Raw genomic sequence first — 18249 nt, 5'->3', positions numbered from 1 at the left:
GTGTCCCCTCCTGATAGTCAAGTGGAGCATACCACCACGAATTGAGCTACCTGTTCAGGGTGGTATTGGAGCTCGCCTCCTGAGTGGTCCAGGCATCTGAAGCACTGCTTCAGCACTCCAATGGTTTTCTCCATGATATTGCGAGTTGCTCTGTGGCTTTCGTATCGTCTCTCGGCCTCAGTGTGGGTGTCACGCAGGGGGATCATCAGCCAGATGGCGGGGCCATATCCTTTGTCTCCAAGCATCCAGCATTGACTTTGTGGCTTATTGTTAAACAAGTCAGATGCAGTGCTCTCACGCAGGATGTGCGCATCATGGTTGCTGCCTGGAAATTGAGCATTCTCTGCCAGTATAATTTGCTGGTGGTCGACAACCAGTTGGACATTCAGGGAGTGGAATCCCTTGTAGTTCCTGAAAACCTCAGCATCCTGAACAGATGTCCACATCGTGATGTGCATACAGTCTATTGTTCCCTGCACCTTGGGGAAGTTTGCAATTCTGGAGAATCCTCGAGCCCTCTCAGTCTGTGCCTCCCTGGTCATAGGGAAGCTAATCAAGTCCCTCCTGCATGCGTACAGGGCTTCAGTGACCTGTCTAATGCAGCGATGTGTGGCATTAGACAGGTCCGCAAATGTCGCCAGCTGTGGCCTGAACATAGAAACATAGAAACATAGAAAATAGGTGCAGGAGTAGGCCATTCGGCCCTTCGAGCCTGCACCGCCATTCAATGAGTTCATGGCTGAACATGCAACTTCAGTACCCCATTCCTGCTTTCTCAACCATACCCCTTGATCCCCCGAGTAGTAAGGACTACATCTAACTCTTTTTTGAATATATTTAGTGAATTGGCCTCAACAACTTTCTGTGGTAGAGAATTCCACAGGTTCACCACTCTCTGGGTGAAGAAGTTTCTCCTCATCTCGGTCCTAAATGGCTTACCCCTTATCCTTAGACTGTGACCCATGGTTCTGGACTTCCCCAACATTGGGAACAATATTCCTGCATCTAACCTGTCTAAACCCATCAGAATTTTAAACGTTTCGATGAGATCTCCTCTCATTCTTCTGAACTCCAGTGAACACAAGCCCAGTTGATCCAGTCTTTCTTGATATGTCAGTCCCACCATCCTGGGAATCAGTCTGGTGAACCTTCGTTGCATTCCCTCAATAGCAAGAATGTCCTTCCTCAAGTTAGGAGACCAAAACTGTACACAATACTCCAGGTGTGGCCTCACCAAGGCCCTGTACAACTGTAGTAATACCTCCCTGTCCCTGTACTCAAATCCCCTCGCTATGAAGGCCAACATGCCATTTGCCTTCTTAACCACCTGCTGTATCTGCATGCCAACCTTCAATGAATGATGTACCATGACACTCAGGTCTTGTTGCACCTCCCCTTTTCCGAATCTGTTACCATTCAAATAATAGCCTGTCTCTCTGTTTTAACCACCAAAGTGGACAACCTCACATTTATCCACATTATACTTCATCTGCCATGCATTTGCAAACTCACCTAACCTATCCAAGTCACTCTGCAGCCTCATAGCATCCTTCTCGCAGCTCACACTGCCACCCAACTTAGTGTCATCCACAAATTTGGAGATACTACATTTAATTCCCTCGTCTAAATCATTAATATACAATGTAAACAGCTGGGGCCCCAGCACAGAACCTTGCGGTACCCCACTAGTCACTGCGTGCCATTCTGAAAAGTACCCATTTACTCCTACTCATTGCTTCCTGTCTGCCAACCAGTTCTCAATCCACGTCAGCACACTACCCCCAATCCCATGTGCTTTAACTTTGCACATTAAGCTCTTGTGTGGGACCTTGTCGAAAGCCTTCTGAAAGTCCAAATATACCACATCAACTGGTTCTCCCTTGTCCACTCTACTGGAAACATCCTTAAAAAATTCCAGAAGTTTTGTCAAACATGATTTCCCTTTCACAAATCCATGCTGACTTGGACCTATAATGTCACCTCTTTCCAAATGCGCTGCTATGACATCCTTAATAATTGATTCCATCATTTTACCCACTACCGATGTCAGGCTGTCTATAATTCCTTGTTTTCTCTCTCCCTCCTATTTTAAAAACTGGGGTTACATTGGCTACCCTCCACTCCATAGGAACTGACCCAGAGTCTATGGAATGTTGGAAAATGACTGTCAATGCATCCGCTATTTCCAAGGCCACCTCCTTAAGTACTCTGGGATGCTGACATCAGGCCCTGGGGATTTATCGGCTTTCAATCCCATTAATTTCCCCAACACAATTTCCCGACTAATAAGGATTTCCCTCAGTTCCTCCTTCTTACTAGACCCTCTGACCGCTTTTATATCCGGAAGGTTGTTTGTGTCCTCCTTAGTGAATACTGAACCAAAGTACTTGTTCAATTGGTCTGCCATTTCTTTGTTCCCAGTTATGACTTCCCCTGATTCTGACTGCAGGGGACCGACGTTTGTCTTTACTAACCTTTTTCTCTTTACATATCTATAGAAGCTTTTGCAGTCCATTTTAATGTTCCCTGCAAGCTTCCTCTCATACTCCATTTTCCCTGCCCTAATCAAACGCTTTGTCCTCCTCTGCTGAGTTCTAAATTTCTCCCAGTCCCCTGGTTCGCTGCTATTTCTGGCCAATTTGTATGCCACTTCCTTGGCTTTAATATTATCCCTGATTTTCCTTGATAGCCATGGTTGAGCCACCTTCCCTTTTTTATTTTTACGCCAGACAGGGATGTACAATTGTTGTAGTTCAACCATGCGGTCTCTAAATGTCTGCCATTGCCCATCCACTGTCAACCCCTTAAGTATCATTTGCCAATCTATCCTAACCAATTCACGCCTCATACCTTCAAAGTTACCCTTCTTTAAGTTCTGGACCATGGTCTCTGAATTAACTGTTTCCTTCTCCATCCTAATGTAGAATTCCACCATATTATGGTCACTCTTCCCCAAGGGGCTTCGCACAACGAGATTGTTAATTAATCCTCTCTCATTACACAACACCCAGTCTAAGATGGCCTCCCCCCTAGTTGGTTCCTCGACGTATTGGTCTAGAAAACCATCCCTTATGCACTCCAGGAAATCCTCCTCCACCGTATTGTTTCCAGTTTGGTTAGCCCAATCTATATGCATATTAAAGTCACCTATGATAACTGCTGCACCTTTATTGCATGCACCCCTAATTTTCTGTTTGATGCCCTCCCCAACATCTACTGTTTGGAGGTCTGTACACAACTTCCACTAGCGTTTTCTGCCCTTTGGTATTCCGTAGCTCCACTCATACCGATTCCACATCATCCAAGCTAATGTTTTTCCTTACAATTGCATTAATTTCCTCTTTAACCAGCAACGCCACCCCGCCTCCTTTTCCTTTCCGTCTATCTTTCCTAAATGTTGAATACCCTTGGATGTTGAGTTCCCAGCCTTGGTCACACTGGAGCCATGTCTCCGTGATGCCAACCACATCGTATCCGTTAACTGCTATCTGTACAGTTAATTCATCCACCTTATTCCGAATACTCCTCGCATTGAGGCACAGAGCTTTCAGGCTTGCCTTTTTATTACACTTTGACCCTTTAGAATTTTGCTGTAAAGTGGCCCTTTTTGTTTTTTGCCTTGGGTTTCTCTGCCCTCCACTTTTACTCATCTCCTCTCTGTCTTTTGCTTCTGTCTCGATTTTGTTTCCCTCTGTCTCCCTGCATTGGTTCCCATTCCCCTGCCATATTCGTTTAAGTCCTCCCCAACAGCAATAGCAAACACTCCCCCTCAGACATTGGTTCTGGTCCTGCCTAGGTGCAGACCATCCGGTTTGTACTGGTCCCACCTCCCCCAGAACCAGTTCCAATGTCCCAGGAATTTGAATCCCTCCCTGCTGCACCACTGCTCAAGCCTGCGATTCCTACTCTGACTAGCACATGGCACTGGTAGCAATCCCGAGATTACTACTTTTGAGGTCCTATTTTTTAATTTAGCTCCTAGCTCCTTAAATTCGTCTCGCAGGACCTCATCCCGTTTTTTACCTATATCGTTGGTACCAATGTGCACCACGACAACTGGCTTTTCACCCGCCCTTTTCAGAATGTCCTGCACCCATTCCGAGACATCCTTGACCCTTGCACCAGGGAGGCAACATACCATCCTGGAATCTCGGTTGCGGCCGCAGAAACGCCTATCTATTCCCCTTACAATTGAATCCCCTATCACTATCACTCTCCCACTCTTTTTCCTGCCCTCCTGTGCAGCAGAGCCAGCCACGGTGCCTTGAACTTGGCTGCTGCTGCCCTCCCCTGGTAAGTCATCCCCCCCAACAGTACTCAAAGCGGTGTATCTGTTTTACAGGGGGATGACCGCAGGGGACCCCTGCACTACCTTCCTTGCACTGCTCTTCCTGTTGGTCTTCCATTCCCTATCTGGCTGTGGACCCTTCACCTGCGGTAAGACCAACTCGCTACACGTGCTACTCACATCATTCTCGGCATCGTGGATGCTCCAGAATGAATCCACCCTCAGCTCCAATTCCACAATGCGGTCCATCAGGAGCTAGAAACGGATACACTTCCCGCACACGTAGTTGTCAGGGACACCGGAAGTGTCCCTGAGTTCCCACATGGTACAGGAGGAGCATATCACGTGTCCGAGTTCTCCTGCCATGACTTAACCTTTAGATACACTTAATTTGGTGACAACAATGTTAACAGGTTACTTACTGATATAAAAAAGAAAAAGAAAAGCTACTCACCAATCACCAGCCAATCACTTAACCCTTTGGCTGTGACATCACCTTTTCATTTCTTTCTACTTCTTTTTTGCTTTCTCTCCCGGCTGGAGCTGCACCAGCTGGGCCTTTTGTAGGCCTCACCAACGCCACGAACTCCCGCCTCTCGGACTGCCGCCGCCTCTCACTGCCGCTGGGCCTTTATAGGCCTCACCAACGCCACGAACTCCCGCTTCTCGGACTGCCGCGAACGCCAAGAACCCAAGGCATAGAACGACAGTGCTGCAATGACTTTGACCTCGACGGACTGTGCAGTGCTGATGATGCTGGCAGGTTGCAGATCTGCCCTTATCAGCGGGCATACCTCAGTGATAACCTCTTTGTGGAAGCGCAGTCTCCGAAGGCAGGTGGTGTTGGGCAATTCGAGGTAAGAATGCTTCTCCTTGTACTTGTGGTGGGTGTAACATCTGGTCCTCCTCATCTGTCTGTCACTTCTTACATTGGGCACATACTGCAATGGAGCATTCCTTCGGCGCTGTCAAGTCTGCTGCATGTATTTGGTCACCAAGAGCGGGTGAGAAAGGACAGGCCCCATCGCAGTAGCTCTCTGTTTTCCACCGATTGGTCACAAACAAGCACAGCAGCCTTTTAAAGGACACGTCATGTGATCTAGAACATGGCGTCCATAACGCTGTGATTCGTTCCGGTTAGTTCCACTTTTTGTGGCCGGTTTTTTGGGCGAGCAATATTGTGGTTGATATGTGTGCGAGGTTGTGAAAGTGAGGCTGGGCGATCTCATGGCCGCTAGTTTCAGTAAATATGCTCTTTACGACAAAAAAAGGTGGGCGGGCGTTAATATTGAATCTCGGCGTTAAATCCGTGTGGAAAGTAACACTGGGCGATATTATTGCCGTTGAATTCGCCCATTCTGCTGATTCCGCCCAAAAAAAGTGAGCGGGTGGTAATATTTTTTCTCACCGTTAAGCACATGGGGAGAGTAAGGCTCGGCGATAAGTTTCTGAAAAATGCCCACCAGTTTCCATTGTGTGCCAAAATGGGCGCTATATGGGCGTTATATGTCATTTCAGCGGTAAAAAGGGCGTTAACTGGGCGTTAAGCATGCAAAAAAAGTGGAAGTTCTAGCCCCATAAGTCTGTGTTGGAAACCCGTAGGAAAAGTCCTACAAAACCATCTGGTCCTGAGAAATTATCACTCTTTGGTGCCATTATTTTCTTCATTACTGTTATTTTACTTACGTTAATTTTGTTGAGTCTCTGTCCCTGATTCAGTATTAGTTTCCTTGGGATTTCCAGCATGCTATCCTCTTTCTCTAATGTAAATATTGATACAAAGTAATTATTCAACATGTCCACCATTTCCTCATTGTCATTGACAATATCACCACTTTCAGTTTTTAAGGGGCCAATATCGCTCCTAACTACCCTCTTTTTCCTGATATAATTGTAAAAATTCTTTGTGTTGATTTTGATATCCCTTGCAAGTTTCTTTTCATGCTCTTTTTTTGTAGCTCTTGCTATCTGTTTTGCGACTCTTTGCTGTTCTTTGTATCTTTCCCATTGGGATATGTACTATTTTTTGCATTTTTGTATGCTTTTTCTTTTAGTTTTATGCTGTCCCCTTACACTTTAGTCGTCTATGGCAGGTTTTTTCGCAAGTAGAGCTCTTGCCCCTCAGGGGTATAAACTGTTTTTGTTTCATATTAAAATCTTTTTTTTACACCTCCCACTGACCTTCTGTCATTTTACCCATTAACAGATTTGCCCAGTTCACTGTTAACAGTCTCTGTCTCATCCCATTGAAGTCATCTAGAATCTTAGTAGCTGTTTCGCATTTCTCCCTTTCAAAAGTTACGTTGAACTCGATCAGGTTATAATCGCTATTGGATAAATATTCACGCACTGTTAGGCTGTTAATTAAATCTGGTTCATTACACATTACTAAATCTAATATGGTATTCCCCCTTGTTGCTTCTAGGACATATTGTTAAAGAAAACTATCCCGGACACCTTCAAGAAATTCACTACCTTTCTGACAGGTGGTAGTCTGCTTATCCCAATCTATATGAAAGTTAAAATCCCTCATTAAAACCTTTGCTACACGCTTGTCTAATCTCTGCATTTATACAACCTAGCACTTCACAGCTGCTATCAGGGGGCTAAATACAACACCCACTACATGATTAATTCCTTTCCTATTTCTGAATTCTATCCATAAAGTCTCCACTGCCTGCTTACCTCTCGTAATATCCTCTCTTATCATTGAAGTGATTTATCCTGAATCACTAAGGCTATTCATCCCCTTCTACCATTTTCCCTACCTTTCTCGCAGACTTTATAACTTGGTATATTTAGTTCCCACTTCTGATCGCCTCAGTAATGGCTACCATGTTATACCCTCCAATTTGAATTCATGCCTGCAGTTCATTCAATTATTTTTCAATTATTTTTCAGTGATTCATTAGTTAAGTGTATAGTGAGGGCCCAAAAATGGTCGTTGCATAAGGTCCGCCCATTTCTCGGCAGCATACCATCAGTGCATTGTTTCAACCTGCCGGCATACCGCCGAGACCGAAGAGGACAAAATTGGTCGATTCTTTTTCAGCCTTATGTAGGCGGTATGCCAGCGGTCTGCAGCGGGCAGTAGGTAATCTAGTAGTCGATCCAGATCGACTTTCTCTTCGATGGATGGTGCGACACTGAACTGCGCTCGAGCGATTTTTTTTCCCCATTTTTTTCACAGAAGCGTTTTACCCACGATTTTGGGGGTCAGGGGTCACCTGCGCATGTGCAGTGAGTTGGAGAGGAGGGAGAGAGAGTGAGAAGGATCAGGAAGCTCGTCGATGGTCAGTTACTTTAAAAACAAATTGCAGAGTTTAAAAATATTCATAACAACTAATCATTCTACAGTTTGAAGATTAAGATGACATATTTTGAAAAGTAAAAATCATAACAACATAAATATTATGGAAATGTTAAAACAAAAATCGAAGCACAGGAACATCGAAAAGGACAGGAGGTTGCAGGCGCCCACCTTTGACGAGACGCTGTTACCTGTCCTTCTCGAGAATATTACAGAGAGGTACTCTGAGTTAATGAAGGGTGGTCATGGAAAGCCCCCCCCCCGCCCCCCCGCCAAAGGAGTACAACAGGATATGGGACGAGATCGGGGAGGCTGTGCCCTCCACAAGTACCATGGCACACACCGGGGAAAAGAGCTGGAACGACCTGGTGAGGATAGCAAGAGTAAGTATTGATTTTATTTATGCACTCCCCATGCACTATATAAATGTAGATTCCGTGTCACACGGATGATGTTATTTAAAGTTACGGCGATGTATTCGCGCCTTCAGGCAATGACAAGAGGATTAACGCGGTGTTTTTTAAAGTGTGTGTGTGGTGTGTGTGTGTGAGACTCTGTGTGCTTGCGATGTTAAATGGATTGAAGATTTTTACTTTCATTTATTTTACTTTCTGCAGAACACATCTGTAATAGCAGCGGATCAGTGGTGTACGGTGGGAGGACCTGCAACCCAGGAGCCTCTGACTGAAATCGAGATCCGTGCCCTGTGCCTGGTTGGGGATAGCAACCATGCCACCACCGGCATTGGAGCTGACCCACTCACACAGGATGGTAAGTTGAATCCAATCCCCGGTCTGTAATGTGGTCCTGTCATGTCATGTAATGTTACTGTAACTGTAACGTTGGCCTGATGTAATGTAATGCAAGTTTATTGCACTGTAATGTTGGCCTCATGTGATGTACTACAATGTTGGGGGCATGTAACACAATGCATATATGTATTGTCTGTCTGCGATATGTAATGCAGTATTGCAGCTGTGGTGGACATTTAAGTAAGACTGCAATAAGTCACTGTACTATGTACTCATGTAACCGTGACCCCTCCCCTGGTGCCATGCATTTTTAAATGTTGTTTTGTACTTCCAGCCAACACAGAGAGACCAGGCGGCAGACCCACTGCCTCCACCTCATCCCCCAGCCCTCTCCCGACTTCACCACTGGCAGAGATGATGAAGACGAAGAGGAAGAGGAAGAGCCGCTGACCCTGGAGCCAATGGAGGTGGAGGTAGGGGTTGGAGATGGAGGAGGATACATCAGCTCCATGTGGGCCAGCTGGAACATCCTCCAACACCGAGTCTGTATTCAGGGGATTCCCCCATGGCTCCTCTGATTCTGCAGGACCAAGTGGTGCACAGCAAGGCACCCTCAGTGTTGCAGCACCCTTGCCGCAATGATGGAGGATGGTGCTGAAAAGGTCGGTTGTTGTACTAGGTGTGTGCCAGGACATGGTGGGTCTGTCTCAGGCCAGTGTCGACATAGGATGAGAGCTACTCAAGGCCATGGCTACGATAGCCGCAAACATCGCGCCTCTATCAGAACGGCAGTCGGAGGATATGTTGCGTATGATCACCGTGATGGAGCGAACCGCCGATGCCGTCAAAGCCATGTGGCAATCAACGGGATCGGGACATGGCACGGAACCCCCCCCCCCGTGCGATAGCAGTCAGGTTGACAGCACCTGAAGGTGGGAAGCTGACATCATCTTCCCGTTCTGAAGCCGTGCCTTCCACATCACGAGCTTCTCCTGAGGCCCTGCAAAGTCTGACCCCCAATGACAGCAACAGTACTCAGGGTGCGGTGCCGCACGCCGGCTTGGTACCACCACGCAGATGTCCGGGCTCAGAGGCACTGGAAAAGGGAAGGGCGGGAGTAAGAAAGGGAGGAATAGTCCCAAGGGTGGTGTAGCATGAGGTCGAGGTCGAGGTCAAGGTCGAGGTCGTGGTCGAGGACAGTAAAGGAACCTTTGTTGTACTTGTTCATTGAATAATTGAAGTTTGATTTGTAAAAGTTTATTAAAGTTGTTAAAGTTTTGTTCAAGTTGTTTTATAGTTATAAGTTTTACAAAGTTTCAAAATTGTTGTATATTTTTGACATTTTTACATAAACGTTTGAATTGAATTTAAGCACTCTTGTACAATGCCGATTTCCAAAATGGCGGCAATGAGCACTCCGCCCATTCCCGCCCACTTAACATCGGCATAAAACCACCTTTCCAGGACGGTGTGCAGCTCCAGTAGTATGTCGGCGGTATGTGATGAAAATCGGACTTTCTGGGCGGCATGCGGGCTGTCCTGCACAACGGACGTTCAGCGGTATGTCAATGATGAATATTCCACCGAGCAGTATGTCGGTGGTATGTAGTAGTTTTTTCACCAAAATCACATTTTTGGGCAGTACGCGAGCAGTACGCGGACAGTAGTGGCCGGTATGTCAATGAATTTCAGGCCCTGGATGTTTTCTGATTGTTTATTTTTTGATTTTTGCCATTTTTTTTGTGTTTTTTCTCTCCTCCCAGGGCCTGTATTTTTTGATGGTGATAGGCCTGGGCTAAAGTTGGTGAGGACCCCGGTTTCCACCGCGAATCCTCGTGCAATGCCGATTTTTACCGTCGGGCGCATTTTTTTGCCAATTTTACCCTCTAAAAAATGGCGACGTTTTTAGTGGTATTTTTGCCATAAAATAACGGGGAAAAAAACAATATCACCAAAAACTGAATTTCTAGCCCCTTGTGAAGCCCTTTTCATTCTTTCCACTAGGACCTTGGTACAGTTCATTCCTGCACTGCCCATGAAATGGAACCCCTCTTTCCCACATCACTCCGTTACCTCCCTAATCAGCTTATTCCTACACCAATGTACTTGTGATTCATGTAATAATCCAGAGATTATACCCTTGAGGTCCTGTTCTTTAATTTAGCACCTAGTTCCTGGCACTCCCCAAACAGGACCTCCTGCCTACTCTTCCCTATGTTGTTGGTCCCAACATGGACCGCAACAACTGAATCCTCCCCCTCCTTTTTCAATGTCCTTTCAAACCGGTTCAAGATGTCCCTCACCCTGGCACCAGTTAGGCAACATACCATGTGGGACTCTCCATCTTGCTTACAAAGGATGCTATTCTGCCTCCCGCTGTTGCCTCGGTATCCCGCTCCATTTAATTTCTGCTGCCGCCGCTCAGGTCCACTCTGCCTCGGCCTCCCTCTCCATTTACACTCTGCCTCCGCTGCTGCTGCTGGCTGCATTCGAGGTACAGGAGAGTGCCTGGCCCCTATGGAATCAAATCCCAGCAAATAGTTAAAAACTTTAGGCGAGCAAGAAGGAAGGGGATAAATGGGAAAATAATAGAAAAAGGGAACATGTTCACACTGTTGGAAACTTAAATAGGATTTAAAATATTTTAAATGCTAAACATGTATAGTGCAAGCTATATTTACAGCAGAATGAGCACAAATTAAATACTCCATCTCTTAAATGATATTTCTTTGCCTGTAGCGATAGTGCAGTTTGCTGAATAGTTAATAAGAAATCACAAATCAATGCCAAAATGCACAGTCTTGGCGCCTGACCCTTTGCTGCCTTTGACTGCTTTGAAAAGTGTAATTAAAGTCAGCTTGTCTCTCTCAATTCCTTCAGTGGAGCACCTCATGACTGGTAGGTTCATTCATTCTGCCATCTCTGCCAGTTCCAGCATGTCCCTCGGGAAATAGCTTGTGAATAAAGGTATCAGCTTCAAAAGGCCAAGTGGATCTTGCACCATGACTTCAGCCACAACTCATTATTATATTTGAGACTTTTTTGAATGCTCATACTGAGATGGTGAGCAATGTTCCGAATGTTGTCAGGCAATATTTAACTATCAGCCAAAAACATTACAGTCCTGGTTTTGTGAAAATCAGTAAGTCACTTACCCATGGCAAGGGCACACCTGTGCCAGCTGCAAGTCCAGCCCCTCCTCCTGATTTGAATAGACACTATGCACAAGCAAAATAATCAATGGCACAATTGGTAAGGGAGGGGTGCAGCGAAGAAAATCTGGCCAGGCAGCCGGTCTTAAAAGGTTGCAACTGGCCCTTAAAAGGGAGTGTGCTTTTCTTTGGCACAGAATCGTTTTGGTTGTCAGCACACTAGAGGCACGAATAAATGTCGACAAAATGCCATTTTATTATGACTCCTTGGAGGTTCTATTACAGGAGATGTTACACAGGAGGATAACCCTCCCCTGGGTATTCTCCTGTTAAAGGAAAAGTGCAAGCTGTGTGGTGGAGGTGACCCACAGATTGGATGCAGTCTGCTAGACCTAGAAGCAAATGAGTAAGCAATTTACTCGTGTCAGGGTAGTGCCAAGGTAAGTATCCATCTTTGCACATTTTGGGCTCAATTTTCCTCAGTGATTTGCGCCGTTTATTTGGAGCAGGCCGCTTTTTTTTGGCCTAAGTTAAAAAACCACAGTTCCCCCAATCAATTTGCACCAGTGTAACTCAGTTAGTTACGATTTTTTTAGGTAAGTTTTTTTTTCAGCCAAAGGGAGCGTAACCTGCCACCCGCACCAATTCTGTCCATTTAGGGAATTTTGGCCAGCTGAGAGTTACTCCAATTCTTCTTAGGCCCGCGTATGTGGCCTCTGCAGAAAAAACTCTGGAGATTTAATGAAATCGGCGTAGGTAAGGAAATCAGCGCAGTTAAGTACAGCAGATGCCCGGACAGCAGCAGCACCAGCAGCAGGAGAGGTAAGAGAGAGGGGGAAAGGCGGGGGGGGGAGGAAGCCTTTTGGGTATAGTTTGGTGCAAGGGCCAGAAGGGAAGAGGCCTTTCGGCCTGGGCTAGGGGCGGGGGAGTGGACCGGGAGGCCGTTCGGCCTGGGCTAGGGGCGGGGGAGTGGACCGGGAGGCCGTTCGGCCTGGGCTAGGGGCGGGGGAGCGACTGGGAGGCCATTCGGCCAGGGTTAGGGGCGGGGGAGTGGACTATGAGGCCACTCGGCCTGGGCTAGGGGCGGGGGAGTGGACCGGGAGGCCGTTCGGCCTGGGCTAGGGGCGGGGGAGCGACTGGGAGGCCATTCGGCCAGGGTTAGGGGCGGGGGAGTGGACCGTGAGGCCACTCGGCCAGGGCTAGGGGCGGGGAAGTGGACTGGCAGGTCACTTGGTTGGGGAAGCGGACCGACAGGTCACTCAGCCAGATCTAGGAGTGGGGGAGCAGACTGGGAGGCCCTTCGGCCTGGGATAGGAGCGGGGATTGGCACCGGCATCGGGAGGTGGGCAGGGGGTGGAGTATGTTGGAGGTAAGTTGCTGCAATGTATTTTAATGTGTTTTTAAGTTGCTGCAATGTATTTTAATGTATTGCGAGCTGGCTGTATGTTTCACTTTGCAGCCTCAGCTCGCATTGTGTCCCTGGTTACCGTGGCAACCTGGTCTTTTTGGCACAGATCAAGGCTCCACCCCCAAGACTAAAGGACAGGTTAGGCTGCGCCAAAATGAAGAAATCAAACACGGAAACTTTAAACATTTTTTGAGGGCGTACTTGGGCCCCCAAAAAACGGGCGTAATTATTCAAGTACACCAAAAAAAAGCTTTGGGAAAAATTGAGCCCATTATTACTGTTGTAGCATAACACACATGGCAGAAATGAAAATGGGGAGCATCAGCATCTTTCAAGGAGACAGCATGCAAAATGTGGGAAGAATATTTCCCCTTTTCCTCATACTCTTTTACTCCAGAAAAGCTGGCTGGCACACATGCTGTGGACACACAGCAATAGCAACAACAACAACAACACTTGTGGGGCAGAGCATAACTGGAGGCCATCAATATAAGATAGTCACCGAGAAATCCAATCAGCAATTCAGAAGAAACTTCTTTACCCAAAGAGTGGTGAGAGTATGAAACTCGCTACCACAGGGAGTGGTGAAGCGAATAGTATGGATGCATTTGGTTTGTTTACAAGGCATCAGGAGCGGATGGAATCCCCGCTGAGGCACTAAAGTATGGCGGAGAAGCACTATTGGCACGAATGCATGACCTCATCTCTCTTATCTGGAAGGAGGAGAGCATGGCAGGAGATCTCAGAGATGCCGTAATCGTGACCATCTTCAAAAAGGGGACAAGTCCGACTGCGGTAACTACAAGAGGCCACTTGGAAAGTCATCGCAAGAATCCTCCTCAACTATCTTCTCCTTGTGGCTGAAGAGCTCCTCCCAGAATCACAATGCGATTCCGTCCACTAAAGGGTACAACAGACATGATCTTCACCGTGCGGCAACTACAAGAGAAATGCAGGGAACAGCACCAACTCTTATACATGGCCTTCTTTGACTTTACAAAAGCCTTTGACACTGTCAACCATGAGGGACTATGGAGCGTCCTCCTCCGTTTCAGCAGCCACATAAGGAGAAATTAGGGCAGATGAGCAAAAGCTTGGTCAAAGAAATAGGTTTTAAGGAACGTCTTAAAGAAGGAAAGAGAGGTGGAGAGGTTTAGGGAGGGAATTCCAGAGCTTAGGGCTTCTGCAACAGAAGGCACGGCCGCCAATGGTTGGGCGCGTAAAATCAGTGATGCTCAAGAGACCAGACTAATCTTTCAAAGAGCTTTCACTAATACATATGAATATTGCAAAGCATGCTGAGAATTTACATTGTCATGATAAAGAACATCCCTGCTGTATTAGAATACACTCACATAAGGAGATAAGCCACAGAACGACTGTCTATATGCACTGCCAAGTTTTAACACCTGGATGCCTTGGGCATGTTTATATGGTTTTCTTCCCTGAAGGGATGAGAGACTGCTGAATGCCAGAGGATGAAGGCACCATGCCAGCTTCCTGCATATGGGCTGATGATATAAAGAATCCTCTGAGTGCAGTTACATGCTATCTGCGCATTCATACAGTGGAATTCCTTCTTGTTCATTGCTTTATTTTCCTTGCGACATCACAACACACACTCTTAAAAGATGGCTCTTAACACAGGAACTTGTCAGGTGACCTGACCTTTTTATTATATACAGCATCAGTTGCATTACCACAGTAGTCCACTAGGTGGTGCAGTCGTCCACTAGATGGAGCTTATGTATAACATTCGTAAGAATATAAGAATCAGGAGCAGGAGTCGGCCATACAGGCCTTCGAGCCTGCTCTGCCATTCAATAAGATCATGGCTGATCTTCGACCTCAACTCCACTTTCCCGCCCGATCCCCATATCCCTTGATTCCCCTACCCCAAAAATCTATCTATCTCAGCTGGCTCTGAAATCCCGGCCTCTCCGGGTTCGTACAGAGTGTGTACAGAAATGCGCATATGCCGAAAACCAGTTTTTCCGATCTGTCAAGTTTTAGCTTGACAGATTGCATGCATTGCGGCAGCAAGGATATTCGCATGGGCGAGATTGCACTATTTGCCCATCTCTTGCCCTGCGAATGTCCTTAAAACTCTTGTGCCTGGTAAAAGCAGGCGCATAGCCTACTTTTACCAGTGTAGGAGTTTAAAAACATACAAAAACATATAAAAATAAAATTTTTAAAACACATTTTAATGTTAAAAATCCTGCCCACTAAGGTAAGTTTACTTTAAACCATAATTAAAAAACTTTTTTAAAAATTGGAAAAATATTTTTTTTTCTAAGACATTTATTAACTTTAATTTAAATTAATGTTAAATATGTGATTTTTTTTTCTATTTTCGATTGGTGTTTTGATTTTGGGGGGGTGTTTCACAATCATAATAATAACTCCTACTTACAGAGTTCCCATTATTACGTTTGAGAAAATACTTTACCTGGATTGGCTGCCCAGTGCCACGTGACTCCAGCTCCAGCTCTACATCTGTCCAGACATGCACGCGCTCCGATGCGCAGGGAGAGAAGGCCTCAGGACTAGGATCTCTGGTGGGCGCAGCAGCAAAAGGTAAGTGCGCATCTTTTCTCTAGAATTGAGTGGAACACCCACGGGGAGAAGAAATCGGGATTTCAGGGCCAGTAATTCACCATTCACAGCCCTCTGGGGTAGAGAATTCCAAAGATTCACTAAGTGAAGAAAAACCCTCCTCATCTCAGTCTTAAATGGCCGACCCCTTATCCTGAGACTATGCTTTCTAGTTCTAAACTCTCCAGCCAGGGGAAGCAGCCTTTCAGTGTCTACCCTGTCAATCACCTCTCAGAATCTTATATGTTTCAAAGAGATTACCTCTCATTCTTCTAAACTCCAGAAAGTACAGACCCAATCTATTCAATTTCTCCTCATAGGACAACCCTCATAAGTGAGGGGATATTCTGTGGACGCCTTCAATGGGTGCCACCTTATACTTTGGGGAAGCCAACAATCCCATAAAAGGTGAAACCAATGTTCCCTCTAAGCTGCATGGCTGTGCAGCTCTCTGCCGGTCGTGCGCAGTCCAGGACCGGCTTTTCTAAAGTTAAACTTTGCATGCGCGAAACTGTGAATGGGCCGCGCACCCAAAATAAAATTAGGGGGAACAATGGGTGATGCCCTTTCTCACTGTTACCTGGCTGTGATGCCATAGCTAATTAAGTGTGCTCCCGATATTGGGCCTTGGGCCTCACTTCAGTTGAGCCAACAGGGCACAAACAGCCAGCCGGTGAAGAGTGAACCAAGATCGGGTCGCTGCTAGTGCCAGGTAAGTGAGGGATGATATCCAAGTCGGGTCAGGGGAGGAGGATATTGGAAGCTTGGGGTCAGGAGATTAGAGACCATGGGAGGGGGGGAATCGAAGGCTGGGTTGGGGGAAATAATAGCAATCAGGAGTGGGGGAAGAAGTGACGGCCAGCGTTCTTTAACTGTGGGTCTGGAGAAACACTCCTGTTCCTCTGGGCTCCATATTCAAGTAAGTACATTTCTGAAATGTATATTTTGGTAGCAGGCAGTCCCAAGGTCCAACATTACTGAGTGTGGCCAGCGTGGCGCTTTCTGCCTCAGGGCAAACCAATCTTACAATGAGGGCCTCAAAAATGCATTAGGCCCCTTATTTGTATATGCAAAGGGTCTAACGCCAGTTTCAGGTGCAGACCTTGGACACCTATTTTTTTCCTTCACCAACATAGCAGATGGCGCACTTCCTGCCCACCTTTTGGGGGTTTAGTAGGCTGGTTAGATCCTGAAAAATGGGAGGAATGCTCTCTGCCCACATACTAATACCCATAAGTGCAGACTGATACCTCAATTTGGCAGACCGTATGTGCGAATGGATACTCCTCTTCCCAAAGAAAGCTAGGGGAGCAGACATCAGTAAGATATGTGAATGTTGGTGCTTACTCAGAAACACAGTGTCATGCCTTGAGTGATACTGTATGAAAGAAGAATTACAGAATGATCAAGAGTAAGCACAGCCTCGTTGGCCACACACACACCAATCTGCCATAATAATACCAATAGAGGAAAATCTAGCCTATTGTCTCTCTCAGCATATATTTCTAAATTGTCCATTGTTACTAATAATACTATGCAGAATGCAATGACAATCTTTATTTTATTTATGTGTTTACAGGATTTGGGCATTGCTGGAACGGCCGGCATTTATTGCCCATCCCTAATTGCCCTTGAGAAGGTGATGGTGAGCCGTCTCCTTGAACTGCTGAAGTCCTTGTGGTGAGGTTACTCCACAGTGGTTTGGTACAACTCACTGGCTCGCTAGGCCATTTCAAAGGGCAGTTAAGAGTCAACCACATTGCTGTGGCTCTGCAGTCACATATAGGCCAGACTGGGTAAGGATGGCTGGTTTCCTTCCTTAAAAGGCCTGATAGTCTCAGATTTAAGTAAAAATTCACTTCAGCAAAACAATCTTAAAAATAAAGCTTGAAACAGAAGTGCAGACAATTATCAATCCAAATATTGCCAAACAAAAGTTTCTATTCAATATATCATTCGGGGTTAGAAAGAAAAATTTCTGTTGGCCATGTCACTGTGAATGAGGCTAAATAAAATGGCAGCACTAGTACTCAACTCTTTTTGAAGCATTAGTTGGAGTCACTGATGGAAATCTTCCTGATACAAGTACAGCTGCCTGGCAATGCACAGCTTTGAAAAACATGCAGATATCTACAAACCTTGAAGATAATTTGGGATAATATGGCATAAACAATTGATTTAATCTCAAATATTTATCCATCTGTACATAAGAGACATAATAGAATCCATTTTTATATTATATTTACAGTTTTTGTTCAAAGTGAATTAGTGCAGGTAAAATTGCAAGCAAACTAGTTGCGAACCATACCTTTCCAAAAACCTGTATTCATTGTAACTGTCCAAACACAGCTTGGGGAAAAAAATCGCAATAGCTCATTTTTATTTCATTTCAGATAAGCTACTTTTCAGTTTTCCCATTGTAACTTCTATTACATCTTATCTTTTATAGAAAACATCCCCACTCCAGGGCAAACCTCTTACTGGTTGATTATATTTTCATAAATGCTAATTACTGAGTTAAACTGGTCGATAAATTCCTGATATTGACTGCAGCAAATTGACAGCCTCTATTATCTCGTGCTAAATAGCGTAGAGTTTATTTTAGTTCTATTAAAATTGATGTAGCTGTTACAAATATGCTGCAGTTTCAAGAATATATTTGTAATTCTTGAATAAAATTGAAGGTGGATTTCTAAATAAAAGTGCTGAATTTCTAGTATTTGGTGTGTAAACATACACAG

This window comes from Pristiophorus japonicus, chromosome 15, assembly GCF_044704955.1.
Source record: "Pristiophorus japonicus isolate sPriJap1 chromosome 15, sPriJap1.hap1, whole genome shotgun sequence".
Lineage (NCBI taxonomy): Eukaryota > Metazoa > Chordata > Chondrichthyes > Pristiophoridae > Pristiophorus > Pristiophorus japonicus.
This window is presented reverse-complemented; position numbering follows the sequence as displayed.